This window comes from Aythya fuligula, chromosome 2 (assembly GCF_009819795.1).
Source record: "Aythya fuligula isolate bAytFul2 chromosome 2, bAytFul2.pri, whole genome shotgun sequence".
Lineage (NCBI taxonomy): Eukaryota > Metazoa > Chordata > Aves > Anseriformes > Anatidae > Aythya > Aythya fuligula.
In genome coordinates, this window is record NC_045560.1 from 128295879 (window position 1) to 128311549 (window position 15671).

The 15671-nt window shown below is 35.1% G+C and overlaps 1 protein-coding gene across 3 annotated transcripts in view; it reads left to right on the forward strand.

Annotated features, from left to right (window-relative positions):
• The window catches only part of ZFHX4 (zinc finger homeobox 4), a 150629-nt gene that overhangs the window by 79252 nt on the left and 55706 nt on the right, over positions 1 to 15671 (forward strand). The window lies entirely within an intron of this gene.

Consider the following 15671-nt stretch of genomic DNA (forward strand, 5'->3'; position numbering starts at 1 on the left):
CTTTGGGTAGAGATGGGAGAAACTATTTCTTGTTCCATAAGATTAATTCCCTGAGGGCTTCTGAAACCAGACACCTCATCCTTCTGGGCAATCCATAGCCTTACCACTCCTGCTGCTGTCAGTGAGGAGGGCACTGATTTGGAGGAAGAGTGCACCAAGGTGTATGGCAACATCTGTGCCAGTAATTTCAGGATAGATTCCTATCCCTTACAGTAGCATTTCAAAACTCCAGATATTTCTTTTAGTTGTTTGTGGTTGTGTAAGGATGTGTGTGTGGATGTGCAACACGGTTAATAATTGTATTGATCAATCATATTAATACTTGGAACTTCGTTTTCTTTCTGAGAATTTTTCTTTGGTACTCAGACCTCTCACAGCTTAAGTGTGGAGATTTTTGAACTACTAATATTTGATCACTACACAAAATATGCCTAGAATATAAGCATTTCAGTTGGCATTAACTATAAACAATTTTCCAGTGGTATTTAAACGTGTGACCGTAAAATATTTCTGCTGGCATTTCCTTACTAGTTAGCAGCTGTTACAACAGTCTCCAAACATCTATTAAGTAGAGGAAGACATTTTCTTATATAAATTAACAGAAATGAGCAAGAAGATGATAGGAAAAAAAAATCTTGGATAAAACTGCCTTTTTTTTCTTAATTGGAAAAGTATATAAACAGGCAGAATTTCATTTCATTTGTGAATGTTAGACTTCATCTGAATTCCGTTAGTTATACTGAGTGTAGCTTAACACGTTCAATTTGAGACATAACTAACACTAATTGGATGGGGATTTTTGAAAACAATTTATTCCATTTCAATGGAATTTCCATTTTACTAGCTGTAATCTCAAATATGTAAATGGTAGCCAAAGCTGGATGTGATGTTGCAGTTAAGATTTTTTTTTGCCCATTGTTTCTTCTAGCATGTTCTTGCCAAATCTTCTGGATCGCTTGTAATTTTCCTCTGTACAGAGCCAACAGGCTCATCAGCAGCAGAGGTAAACATAATAGATGTGAGAATTTCTGGAGATTTATGAGGTTTAGCTTTCTGAAATGTACACTGTGTCTGGCAATCCTAGGATATGGCCACATGTGGACTCTGCGAATTGAAAATGTTATAAATGGGGCATCATTTAGCCCTTGTTAGGGATAAAATTTAGGAACAAAAGATGTATTCTGCAATAGTACTTAAATATTGTGTTTCTGCCCCGCAACAGTGTGTTTTAGGTCAAAAGTATAATTGTCAGGGAGATTAAACTTTTGTTAAAATGCCTATGAAATTTGACAAATAGATAAATATCCCTATTATTTAATAAATTAAGCTTACTACCTACAGTCACACAAATTACTTCATATTGAAACAATCAGATCAGAGATCATTATACAGCACCCTAGGAATATGAAACTACTCTGAACTAAGGAGATTGGCATTTCTGAGATTTGGTATCAAAAGCTTCAGAGCAAAAATTGTAAAAGTACAAGCCTCATGACTGTACCATTATTCTAAACATTAATTTGTTAAATTCTGCCATCTGTTTATGAAACTTTATTTGAAAAATTGCACTCCTACATCAGTTTATTGAGCTGATAAAAGAAGATACATTAGAGAAGGCAGAAATATGCCATCCTAATGATCATGATAATATCACTGCATGTTAAAGTGCTCTTTTAACCTTTTCAGTGGCTTTACTAATATTAATTAATCAGCTTGAATGCTGTCAACATCTCAAGCACTAGAGTGCTAGTTCCAGTTCTGTGCCAGGCATTTCTCTGCATCTTTTTCTTTTATATGTTTAGCTAGAAGAGCCTAGAAGAGCATTAGCAGAACAGTAGAGAGAGGCCTCTTCTTCCTGCTCATTGTTTACCCATAGTATTGCTGGATGGAAGAGCTCATGTCCATAAGCTTAGGTTTTCATGGCCTGTTTCATCACCATTCTCAAGGACTTGCATAAATGAAAGATGGATCGTTTGGAGATAAATATTGCCAAGAACATCACTTTAACCCTCATCATCTTCCACAGTACACTAAAACAGAGGGAAAAGGGTAGTCTTGAGTGAGAAACATGGTTAAACAAAAGCTTCTCTGACTTCTGAGGTGAATGACACTTGAAATGTTGCTCCTTGATGTGTTTAAAATCTAAAAACTTTGCATGGCTGCCTTCTGCTTTTTGCTCCTGCTGAGTGCTAATGCTTCCAACCATAGCTTAATTGCTAAGATTGAAATGATAACCATTTACATATCAGCTTCAGGCCAATAGCTGATTCAAACAGACACTGTTTCCAAAAGTTTTTTGTGTATTTATTTTGTAGTATTTCTCTCCTTTCACTAACACCATGAGCCTAGTCAATCTGGAGAATGAACATTTTTATCTTCCAGTATTCATATACTTGTTTATAAATGTCTGGGAACCTTAAAAGCATTAATAGTATTTTTGAGCTTCATTTGAAGATAATATATTTCAAAGACCAGAGTATAAAAAGCTAGCTATCATTGAAAAACAACATTTAATTATTAATGAAAGCAAGACATTGGCTTGGAATAAGAAGCGACTACTTATTTATGGGAGATTTTGCAGCAAAGGTAAATAATGAAATCCCTTTCCTAACCTAACATACATAGCGGTTTTGATTTAGAAGTATTTCCTAACATGGAAAACACAAATAAACATTTTAACTCCTCTGCAAAATAGGAAAATAGGTGTCCTGAGTTTGTGCAGATTTTATGTGTATTTCTCCCTAGCAGGTATTGTGGAAGTGGGATTAGTGCCTGACAATTTCATCATGTCTGTGAAAGTAATGTTTAGGAGGTGAAGTAATACAATGATGCTAATCCAGCTTTTTATAATCAGCCTCCTATGTATATAATATTTATGTTATTGTCTGTACAGGTTTTCTTTTCCTAGAAGCATTCCTTATCTACTAGAATTCTTGTTTGACAAATGAGATTGGATTACCAAGTCACAGCTGTATACACTGGTTGATGTATTGCTGTAGGATTGATAATTCAGAAAAGCAATGTAGTATTTGAGGGTTAATTTTCTTTTCTTAGATACAAGAATCTAATGCTGCTTGGTAGATATTTTCTTCATTTTTGTTATCTAAGTTTTACCAGGTTTAGACTAGTTATTGACTCAGTTAATGTAAAAAATGTTGATATGCTGTCAATATTAATGTAGATGTCAGTCCAACACTAGTCCCTAATGTATGTAAGAGCAAGTATTTTTTACCTTGATACAGAAAGGCAGTCATGTGTGAGATTTAATATACATCCTAATCTATCTTGTCATTGCACTAGCCATGGGTGATGTGCTAATGTATGGGCAACCATTTTCTTTTTCTTTTCACACAATGGAATAGATACACATGAATGACAGCCAACTCTCACTCTGTAATTATTTGGAGGGCAGTTAGAATGCACAGAAGGAATAGTTCTACTTATAGACTATGGTCTTTTTTTTTTTATTTTATTTTTTTATTTTTCAGGAAACCATATGATCACTACTAATTAAAAAAAAAAAAAAAGTAAATAGAAATAAAATAAAATAAAATAAAATAAAATAAAAAAAATAAAATAAAATAAAATAAAATAAAATAAAATAAAATAAAATAAAATAAAATAAAATAAAATAGTAACAAGCAAGAAGCAACTAAACCTAAGTAAGTTTCATAACACATATAGTTTGGAATTTCAGTTCTGCATCCATATACACCCAAAAAAATTTTTTTTTTTTTTTTTTTTTTTTTTTAAATGTATTCAAGTGCATTCTTTGTCCTGACATCATCATTTTGATTCACAGTCTTGGCAAAATATGTTTTATACTACAGAAGCTTTGTCATCAAGTCATCATTTCTAAAAAGTGAATAATCAAACAAACTCTTTGTCTTTTTTATATTCATTTTCTGTTTCCCTTTCTTCTTTTATTTTTCAAATTGTGAACAATTTTGGAAAAATGAGATTGTGAATATAAGTTGACATAATGTAAGATAACCAAGCAAAAATTAATGTCCATTGCATCTCTCATTTTTATTTGTGTTGGCAAAACCAAAATACTGAATATTGCTTTTTATATAAAAGATATTTTGATGAGATCGCAGTTTCCTAAAAAGCAAGTCCAAATTTACATATTTCTTAATGTCTTTTGAGTCAACAAATCTTTGACTTTTCATATTAATTTAAAAGCTTCCTTTTGTTCCTCTTTTCAAACTGTCTTTATGCATTCAATCTGTCTTTGTGTGAGAGAAAATGAAAATGAGGCATACTGTCCAGATCATAAAGATAAGCAACTGCCTGCAATTTCAGCATTAATTTTACTATATATTTGGAGAGGGAAGGGTACATTTTCTCCCCTTTGGTTGGATGCTATTATTTGTAGACTAAAACTATTATTTTCCTGGCATTTTCCACTGTTCCATTCAGAATTAAAATCACTATGCACATCTTCACTAACTGTAAATTGAAACTGGTATAATTTCAACAATGGAAACTGAGCATAAAATTTGACACACATTGCTTTATATAGAACTATTCAATTTAGAAAAAAAAAAAAAGGGGGGGGAGAAAAATAAATAAGATTATTTATTTATTTATTTATATCCTATATAAATATATCCAATCCTATTATTTATATCCTATCCTATTTATATCTTTTATCCTATTTATTTATATAAATAAATAAGAATAATAAAAAAGAAATCCCAAACTTTCTATTTTTAGAATATATCTTATAATCCTCATACTATTTAAGGTTTCCTATGAGTAGTTCTTCTCTGTGAGTAGTAATATAAGACTAAATTGTTACCTTATGTTTTCATGGAGTAGGTTTTTGACCACTGACAGTTATAATTTACAATGATTATGGACATTAGCATACTTGACTGTCACTATTATTTTTATTCTGAACACAAAGATTTTCAGCAGACTAATGGTATAAGGAGTGGATGTTTTATCTTCACAGGCTGTTATAAAATTCCTATCAGACTGTAGCTGCAATGATGCACCAGCACTTTATCACAGTTGTTAGGAAGTACTTATCTGTACCTTTGATAGAACCTTGTGTAAAACCAGGCATTGACCCACAGTAGGTTCTTCTGTCTATTTCTGTGTCCACTGATCTATCTAGTTAACAGCTACATGGCATAGTGTCTGAACATTTCTCAAAGTTACTAAATTGAAAAAGGAGTGTTGTCAAATACTTTAATATGTAAATAATTTCTGCTCACTAGACTATATAGTGGCTGCTGCGTCACTACTTATTCAAGTAAACTCTGCACATTTCAGAGTTTCTGGGCCACACTGAATTAGTAGTATAAACTTTGATGAGAAACAAGAGATGTCAGGCAGCTTGACAGGCAATAGATGTGATCTTATAAACTTCTGGATTTTGCAAAGTGAACATTTTCAGAATACCAATTCAAATTAATCAGTAATCTTCTGCCTTTTATAACTCAGATCACAAAATCTATGACCAGCTAAAATTTATATCAGGATTTCATTCTGGATCATTTACCTTTAAAGGGTACCACCCTTTAAACTACTCTTGTTGTAGAGTAGTGGTGTTACTGGTTGTATGCCAACATGTAGGTACTGTGAAGATGTTGAATTAAAAATATCTACAATAAATCATTGGAAAGCCTAAGAATATTTATTTGAAATTGAGCATAAGCACTACCTTTTTCAGGAGCTAACAAAACTAATATGGTGCACGAGACCATACAAACCTGTCCATTTAGTATGTTTGCAGCCTGTCATGTTAATATATAAATATGTGTGCATATGTATTTAGACAAATCTTAAACATGCATTATTTACACGCTATAAGAGATCTTTTCTGATCCATTACAGTCTATTATGTAAATATATATTTAAAGGGAATAATATGTATTTTAAATTTCATTGGATTTTTGAACTTGATAGGTCATAATGGCTAAGATTCCTTACATGGTATTCTATAATTTATTTCAGTCTGTATTATAGATATTGCTGTGATGTTAATATGAATTTGCATATAAAAACATGCTTCAAGAAGTTACTGTACACATGAAGATTAATAATTCACTGATCTTAAATGGAAAAGAGGAACATCAAAAACTGATTAGTTTACATAAGGGTAAGACTCATCCTCTCTGCAGAAGGCCAGCAGAAAACCTAGGCATCATTTAAGCATCACTTAAGCCCTCAAAATGCAGCTTAAATTGCTTTTAACTGGTGCATAGGCTTTTCTCTGGTCTTTGGAGAAGTAGTGAATTTAATCCATAAGAGAATAATGTATTTCTAAAAGCTCCCCATTTCTAGAAGTGAATTAGTAGGTCTTCTAGGAGGAGCTCTCAACTTTCAGCAGTCTCCCCAGATTTTACCTCACTGTTTATAAGAAAGATGAAACACAGGTTTAGGAGAAATAAGTAAAGATACCTTCTCTGTGAAGAATTCTGTGATTTTGAATTACGTCTGCATCAGCAATGGATCGCAGTACAGAGGTGGCCAAGCTAGTTCAGAGTGCATGGATACATCCGCATAAAATTGAGGACAATTACTTATCCCAAATTTATATTCCAGCTCATGAAAATTTAGATTCTCTTCCTTATCAAATATAGAATTTGGCAATTCAGTGGATTCTGAGGTGTCCTCAAGATCATTATTATTCATGGAAACTCTGTTTTCATCTGGTTACTGGGATGAGGTTTAATGTTTGGATATGTTGATTTTCAGTCAGCAGATCTAACTAAACACAGGCAGCATGGAAAAAAAGTAAAAAAAAAAAAAAAAAAAAGGCGGGGGGGGGGCTCAGATTGTTCCTTACCAGCTAATACTTCTGGTTACGGGACAGTGCTGGCACTAGTAGGCAGTTTTGTAATAAGAACTTGACAGCCGCCAGTAGCAGATACTAAGGAACGAACAGAGGAAGAGGTCAGGCATACAGTCATGCTTCCCTGGCATAGCATCCCAGCTTCTGGCAAGTTTTCCAGACACCTAGTTTTCAGCATACCAAGCTTCAGCTGTGAGCACAAGAGAGCAAAGAATACCTACAGAGTTTAATAATGGAGAATCTCTCAGAAAGGATTGGTAGGAAAAGTGTGACTTGGGCTCCAAAGCCTGCTGGGAGTGAGGAAGTCAGAGGAAAATAGACATGTCTAGCTAATTGTGAAATGGCAAAATGTAGTTAAGCTGGATTTGTGTTGGGTGCTGGTTGTTTAAAAATACATTTATCTAATACTTTGTTTCTAAGCAATAGTTTTTGAAGTAGAACAGCTGTTTGTAGGCTATGTCCAGGCTCAGACCGCAGAAAGAGCTGCAGGGCCTCACTTGAATCAGGCCTGTGGAACAAAACTAGGTTATAATACATAAGATATGCAAAACACATTGCATCCTCAAAGCTGGAGGCATGTGGAAAGAGAAATAGAGGTACAGGGAGACCTCTGATCCAAAATATTCTCCCAAAGGCTACAACAGTCCCAGGAAACAGAAAAGAGGAAGCATCTATCCAAACATGCCTTGTAGACAGGGGCTCACCTCCTTATGGCCAAACTCTTCACCCTAGCACTTACTGGAGTTACCCCCAGTCATTGGGAAGGAGGGAATCAGCTACCCTGTTCAAAGAAAGCAGAAGTTGAGTTTAGTTTGCAGTTGTATCAGACTCACGTTACAGACATTTCAGCTAACATTTTCCAGTGTGGTCCACAACAAGCAACCGTAAGCTGTTTGAATAATCTTTCTAAGATGCCTATTGAGCCTCGGGTCAGCTGGTAGCTACCAAGGTACAGCTCTGTGGCCTTGGTACTGGCTCTTGCTACAGGGCAAACTGTTCTGGCAATAGAAGAGGATTTTTAGTAGCAGCAACCTGTTGAGCAGTGGGTCATGTTCTAACGGGTCTGGAGTAGGAAGGTCCTGATGGGAACAGAAATACTTCTCCTAGATAGGCAGTTCCAAGCCTGTTTCAACAAAAAGTATAAAATGGTATCCTGCCTTTCTATGGTCTGGTCTTTAAATACATTGCTGAACTGAGGCTGAGCTATGCAGGGACAACCCATACCAAACCAAAGCTTTGTAAACTCTGTCTTTTACCAGATGATTCAGGTCTGAGGTAAACTGAATTCCCTTCATTTTTCCCCCTTCTCTCATGTTTCCTCTCTTCTGTCCTAGACAGAGCCATGGATTAAAATTACTGCATCCTTCTGGCTTTATGCATATACAGATAGACATATATAGATGTCAGTCTCTCTCTGTATAAGTGCTAAACTGTTACTGAATATATTAATTATTACAATTTGTTTAAAAAAGCCTGTAATAGTGAGAAATTGTATACAAGTAATTCAAAGTGCTCTGCAATATATAGATAGGAGCTTATGATTGTAAAGCAAAAATAATAATAATAAATATATGACATTTCGGGGCAGATGTTACATTAGTAACTATGTGTAATAATAGTTTCTTCACACTCATAATATGAATGTTTACTAGTATTTTTTATAGGAAGTCTTACAGTACTTGTCTAAAAACCTCTTTTTTAGTAATTATGGATGTCATCCCTTTTGACTTTCGATGGAAATACCAGATGTTACAATTCCCTGTGGTGGGCCAATTACTTGCTAAAGTTTTATTATTTTACTATACATCAAAGCAATGGCCCAACTATGTGAGTCTGAAGAACTTTGGGGGATCTTTTGCTTGTTTGCTTGTTTGTTTGTTTTCATATATAAATTTAAAACATTCCAAAACAATTCTCTTTCCAATTTGATTAAAAGAGTCACACAAGCCTGGATTGAGACTTGACTACTCAGCTTTTAGCCTGGAGCAAATTTTCTTAAAAGACTTGGGAGAAGGGTGTTGAAGGGGATGGAGGGAAAAGAAGTAAGGAGAGAGGGAAGCCTCAAAAGTGGAAATGTTGACTGAACCTTAACTATTGCATTGTTAATGGTGACACTATTATATAATGCTAACAAGGACTCTGGAGATAAATACAACATCAATTAAAGGTTTGCAGGTGTGTCACTAGGGGTGGATAAAAAGAGAGAATGGGAAAGGATTTGTGCCAGCAGACCTTATGGTTTTGTTGTAATTAGTAATTTGTGCAGGTGTCTATTATGACTAACTGACAATAAATCTTGGCTTCTGTTTTGAATATTGCTTTTGTTTCCCAAGTTCCATGCCTGAAGGGGAGAAAGAAAATGACTGGAAGATTAATTACTGCAATGGTTACTCCCAACAAGATAAAATGGAAAGTAGTAATCCATTGAATGAGATTAAATGTTCTTCTTATTATTTTCATATTTTATTTTAATAACAGAAAACTGAAGGCAGTGTAGGTTGTGTGGGGGTATGTATCTACTGTATTTTGCATAATGATAGAAAAATAAGTCTACTTTGTCAATAGGAGTTGTGTGCATATGACAGGGTTTTTTTTTCTACCTCAGCAAAATGATGGAAAGGTATCCTCCACTTGTGCAGCAACCTCTAATTCTAAGCACAGTGATGAATTGTAAGTAAATTTTACCATTGAGCAATGTTTTCCTTAGCTTCTCCATCTGCTCATTTTTGACACCCCTGTCATTAACTGTCATTTTCCTTTAAATATACAGTGAAGCTGAAAGGCCAGCTCTACATCACATCATTTCAGATTAGGGGCAGTTCCTTTGAGCTGAGCACTGTTTAGGTGTCAGAAAGAAGTCTCTGACCTCTCTCGTACCACACTGCCGCAGGGCCTTAATTAGTACTGACTCCAGCCATTACTGCAGAGAGGACAAAGGCAACCACATCATTTTTCTACTTAGGAAGTTAGCGTCTGACCTAATAACTTGTCCAGGCTCATAGGACACTGTAATGGCCGTACAACGGCAGTGGGGATTATTTGTCAGATTCCTTCCTCCCCTAAATGTAGGATAATCAGGGAAGTTAAATATTATATTCTTCAGTATTGCAAAAGTTGTTTTAGGGTCTCACTGTTGGTTTGTCACTGGGAAAATGACAAGAGTATGAGTCAGATATTCACAAAAAAAAAGAAAAAAAAAAAGTGATAACAAAGTATAAAAAAGCGTGTTTCTTGTCCTGGCTAGAAATGTCTGATTATTTAAAATATGGTGCTTCTTATCAGATATTCTCTTATGCTATTGAATTCAGTGGAATTTTGTCACTAATTTCACGAAGACCAAACTCAAGTCCACAATAAAATGAGTTCCTTTTTCCTCCGTCCTTCTTCTTTCATCTTCCCCTATTTTCATCCCAACCCCCAATCAGAAGAAATTCATTCTCACATCAGAAATATTTTACAATGCTTTTGGCACAGCATTTTTGGTGTATTTCATTAGAAATTGAATTTATTGCATCAGATGTCAGCACTATGCGGTTCCACAAGATCTCCTTATTTTTCCTGTTTGTTTGGTAACGTTCCACTGAGAAAATTTCATGCTCAAATGTAGCCAGTTCTTAATCTAGAACTCTTAAAAAAAAAAAAAAAAAGCAATTGAAATTACTATAGAAATTGCATGGTGTCACACCATGTTCCTTTATTATCAGCCAGCATCACATGCTGCAGCACAAAGGCACACTTTATGCTACTGCAGCAGAAATTACTTTCACTGTAAATACATTTCAGAGGTTTGGCAAGACAATCTAAAACTTGCAGCAAGCTAAGACTTTGCTGATGATCAGTTTGTCAAGGTATACTTGTAATGTATACTTAGTATTTTTGAAAGCTGTTTAACTGTAATCGATTCGTCTACTACCTTGCCTGATTTCTGTATTTCTTCTGTATGTAAGAAGTGGTTCTTCCTGTCTCAAACACTGTTAAAAATAAATAAATAAATAAATAAATAAATAAATAAATAAATAAAGTTTCCAATTCTGATACACTTTTCCACACAACTTGCACAACTTGGTCTTTCTAATTCTAGTTCTAGTTAGGATTAATTTTACCATCGTGACTTGGAGCCAGATTGGAGTCCCAGAAATGCTGTAAAGTTACCACATCTCTAAGGAAATCACTTCAGAAGTGATCACACAAAGATAATTACAGTAGTATCAAAGCTGTAAAATGCTGCATAGCATTTCTTGGGTTCAAACAGTACCTAAAGCAATAGCATATGTTTAAATTCAACAGCATTACAGAGACAGGGCTATATCATGGGATAATAGAGTCGGGGCCAGACCCTTCAGTCTATAACTGTGTGATCAAGCATTATTTCATTTGGTCTATGAGCTGAAATAACAGCCAGTAAAGCTTTCAGAATAGTCCTTTGACTACATATCATATATTCCAATTTCCTTATTCTCATTAAGATTATACACATACATTGATTTTTTCCTAAGACGTGGGGAGGTGAACTTTACCTTTCCCAGCATAAATAATTCCAGATTGAAAAATACTCATTTCTCATTACTCATTAGAATGATACAGCAGAGAGGCCTATATGAAGGAAGAGACTTCTGAATTTCTGTGGGTCAGTATGGCTAGAGGAATGTATTCTCCAAAGCCAAGAACAGATTCTGCTAACAGCTATTTTAGCTGTTGAGCTGATGCTTTCTGTCCTCCATGTGCTGAATAACAGTGTTTGGTCTGCAATTCCATTAATAAATTAGACCAAAATTTTAAAGCCTAGCAACTTCTGCTTCCTAAGGACTGGCAGCTTTATTATGGAAGAAACATTTAACTGGGAATTGCTACACATCATTTTCCCATTGCACTGAAGGAAGGCAGACGGAGAGGAACTTCAACACAAAGTAAAGGCATTTTGGATTCAGGGGTCCCTTTCACCTGCAGCAGAACCAGTCCTAGGGGCATTGCAGGCAGACACATTCATGGATGAATGGTGAAGAGGAGGATCTCATCTTCCCTTCTGTCATTTATTTAATCAAGATTAAACACATTTTCACACTATTGGCCACTTCACTGCCTCTCTCCACTGGTAGTGAGGCAAATGAGTTGCTTTAGCAGAGGGATATGAAACTGCCTGGGCTGCAGGTATAGAGCTAGAAAACAAGGAATGTGGTTGACTGATTTGTATGAGATTTTTCTTACTGGAGACTTCTGTTCTTTTTGCTCTGTGTGGAAGGGTAGAGTTTCTTCTAAACTGGTTGATTTACCCAAATTCAGGATTCAGATTCAGGGGACTAGTCACTAGTGTACATTATGGCAAAAGTCCCTAAATAATTGTGATCATATTTGTATAAATGTATTTGGGTTTATATGGCTGTTATTTGTGAATATGCACTAAGGGCTGCACACAGGCAGCAGTATGTATACTCACTGATAAATGAAATTTTGTCTGTCTTTGTATGTGTGTGACTGAACGTGTGAGGGCTGCATTTGCAATATTTTTATGTTGCTGGTAACTAACATATTTTCTGACTTGAAGTAAAAGAATTTTTTAAACTGTTTTTTTTTTTTTGTTGTTGTTGTTGTTAGTTTGTTTGTTTTGTTTTGTTTTGTTGTTTTTGTTTTTGTTTTTTTGAGGGGAAAAAGTCCAGAAAGGAAGAAAAATAGACATAGACTATTTGTATAGCACATTAAGGCTTTGCCACAAGTCAAGAAGTACCCAGGAAATCAAAGTTGAAGATGACATGATATTTTTCATTTGTGCCTCTGTGCCTTCATTTTTTCTTCTCCTTGCCATATGATACGATAAGGAGAGTGTGTCAAACAAAGTAGAATATTCTAGCTTTTGTTGGCTTGAGTCACAACCTTACTGTTACTAAGAGTTACCTCTTTGGCCAGTGAATAATATATATATATATATGTATTTTATCATGATACTGTAGTTAGAAGAATCAGATAGTTTTAAAGCATATTCAGCCATCCTTTTTACTTAGTTTTAATCAACTTGTTCTTCTGAACAAGGTATGGAATTGATAGCTGTTATTGATTGCTTGTAGCATTACCTAATCTTCACTAAATGTAGGAAGCTTTTCAGATTTAGAAAGGTGGCAGAAAATGTCTAGTAATGATGCTGCTGGGAATTGAAGCTCGATACTGTGGTCAGTATAAAAGTGATATAGCTATAAGAGGTGTTTTATTATAAGCCCATTGTTTTTTTACTAAATGTTCAAGCTGCTGTAATTTACAGGGATTTTGGAGTTGTTTAGGTATTTATTAACTATTTCAGTATTTCATTTATTCTGATTTACAGCAAGAAAAAAACTTTTATTAGCGACAGTGTGTTGGAACTTTAGAAAATTACAGGATGCAAAGAATACAATAGTATAATAATGTAGAGAAGAGATGGCACTCATGCTTTCAATACAAAGGGAAAATATAAAAAATCATTACTAAAACAGATATAAACATGATGACCTTCACTGTGGTTCAGTAATTATCCTAGTCCCCTGTATAGTGTTTGTATCATGATTTTCCTTATTTCCTCTTTGTTTTCATTTTTATCTGGGTACTTCACTGGTGAGTAATAGCTAAAGGGAACCCATTATGCAAGGCGAGCATTCCGTTTGCAAGTGAATTTGCTTGTAGCTATTGCCATATTTGAACCTCACTAATGTATGTAAATTAAAAACTCTGGTATTCGGATCTCTCCTGTTTGAAATAAAAACAGAATCTGATCATTACAATCTGCAAGCCAGGTATTATCACTGGACTAGTGAGCCGCTGATGATAAATTGTACTGAATAGCTTGTGGATAGAATATTTTATCTCAGTTCTCTATCACACAGCACTGCATAAAATAAGAATGATTCATCAAGCATGAGAGCTGGTGGTTTATGAAATTCATTGCTCACGGCAAGTGTATTTTTTAAAATTCAAAAGACAAAGCAACTCACAAGGGTTATTTAGTAATCAGTGTGAATTACTTCGAGGTATAAGCCTTAGTGGAAAAATTAAAAATACATTTGCTGTACAGGAAGCATTATTGCTGTAGGTGCTATAATTTAACTGCTTCTCATCTATAGCTTTGTGTGTGTGTGTGTGTGTGACCATTTTGGATTCCAATCCTCCTCCCTTTTATTTTTAAAAGTGAGACTGCATAATCAGTTGTAACAGGATTATTATATTGAACAAGTCTATTCTATGCTCTCAGCAGAAACATCTTCGGGGGCTTGTACACCTTAGGCTGCAGCAGATATTTTGTTTATTCAAAAAGACATGTAAAGGGAGAAGTGCAATATAAAGTCATCTTTTTTCTTTCAGATTTACAGTAAGAATGTTTCATTTCTTCTTGTGTATTGATGTCCCAAGGCAATGTTCCAAATGAAAAGATAATAACTTATGAAGAAGTGTCAAAAACTAATTAAGTTTTGTAACTTGTTTTTCCTTCACATAAAGTATATTTTTCATCACACTGTCCAGTCACATCCTGGGATTCTTGCTAACATCATCACATGCCAGTCACACCAAGTCTCAGTGGTTCTTCTCCTCCTGTCATTATTTTCAGCATCAATTAATTTTCTTCTGTCCTCATCTTTAGAAAATGTAGCAGAGAATTATCAGTGCATACTTTGCACAGTCTATTTTGAAGGCATTAGGCCACTGTGTGTATTCAAAAATGGAGTAGGCCAAACATTATATTTTCTCACCTGCAGGGTTGCCTAGTAACCTGAATTAAGGATTTTCACCAAGCCTTCAAGACAAATAGAAAAACTGTAAAGCAGGTTGACCCAGGTGGGAGTGTCAGACCCACTGACGTAGATTAGCATTTTGAATGGGGAAATATAAAATGCAGGTCCTCATTAACATTTATTGTGGAAATAGTTTTTATAATTTAAGCAGCCCGTTTTCTCTGGAAGCTGGAAGAATGCGGTGCATCATATTTCACCATTTCTAAATTTGTGTTATGAAGCATACTTTGTTTTACTTTTTGACATATTATTTGCTTGTACACTGTAGAAATTGAATGTTAATTGAAGAGATGGCAGAAGTGTCTTTAAAACATGTAAATATATCTTTGGAGGAGTTTTTACTAAAAGTATGCATGCTTGCATATGTTGGGTAGTGATTCACATAGATATGTTGAGCTTTCATTTAATCACTTAAAGGAACTAAATTCCTTGTTTAATGTATTGCCATTGAAAAGAAAGATTAGTGTACTTTAGAGGTGGGGGTCATTCTTTGTAACGCTATTACAGCTTTGTCCTTGACATGCAAGATTCCTCCAGAAAAGGGGGGGGGGGGAGGGAAGGGGGAAGGGGATGTGAAGCTGGAAATTCTGCCTCAAAGGTACAAAGCAAAGAAGTAGCACAATTAGGATGTCGGCACATAGTGACAGTCCTCTGCAAATGATGGTGTCAGGCCACTGAGGGGCCGAGGGTGGCAGGAGTGACATTCACCCTAGCAAGATGGAAATAAATGCCCTGTTTGATAAAAGAAAACAGACAATTTATGTATACCCTGAAGAGTTAACAGCTAGTGAGCCATTCCTATGGGTCAAGTGCTGCATTTGCATTTTGATGGGATGTTATCAAGTAATTAATGCACCAGTCAGGATTTATTACTTCAGGAGTGAACTGAAAGGTTCATTACAAAATCGGTTTCACTTGAAGATAGGCATTTCCTCAGAGTTAGCTTTTGACATGTTGTTCCTAGCTCTCTCTGCCTGTGGCAGCAATGGTAGAAGGCCAGTGAGGTGAAATTCATTGCTTAATAAGGGCATTCACTTTGGGTATTCTTGTGATAATAAATGTATACATCAAGGCCGCACTGCCTTGTCAGTTTAATTGCTTCTTGTGCTCCT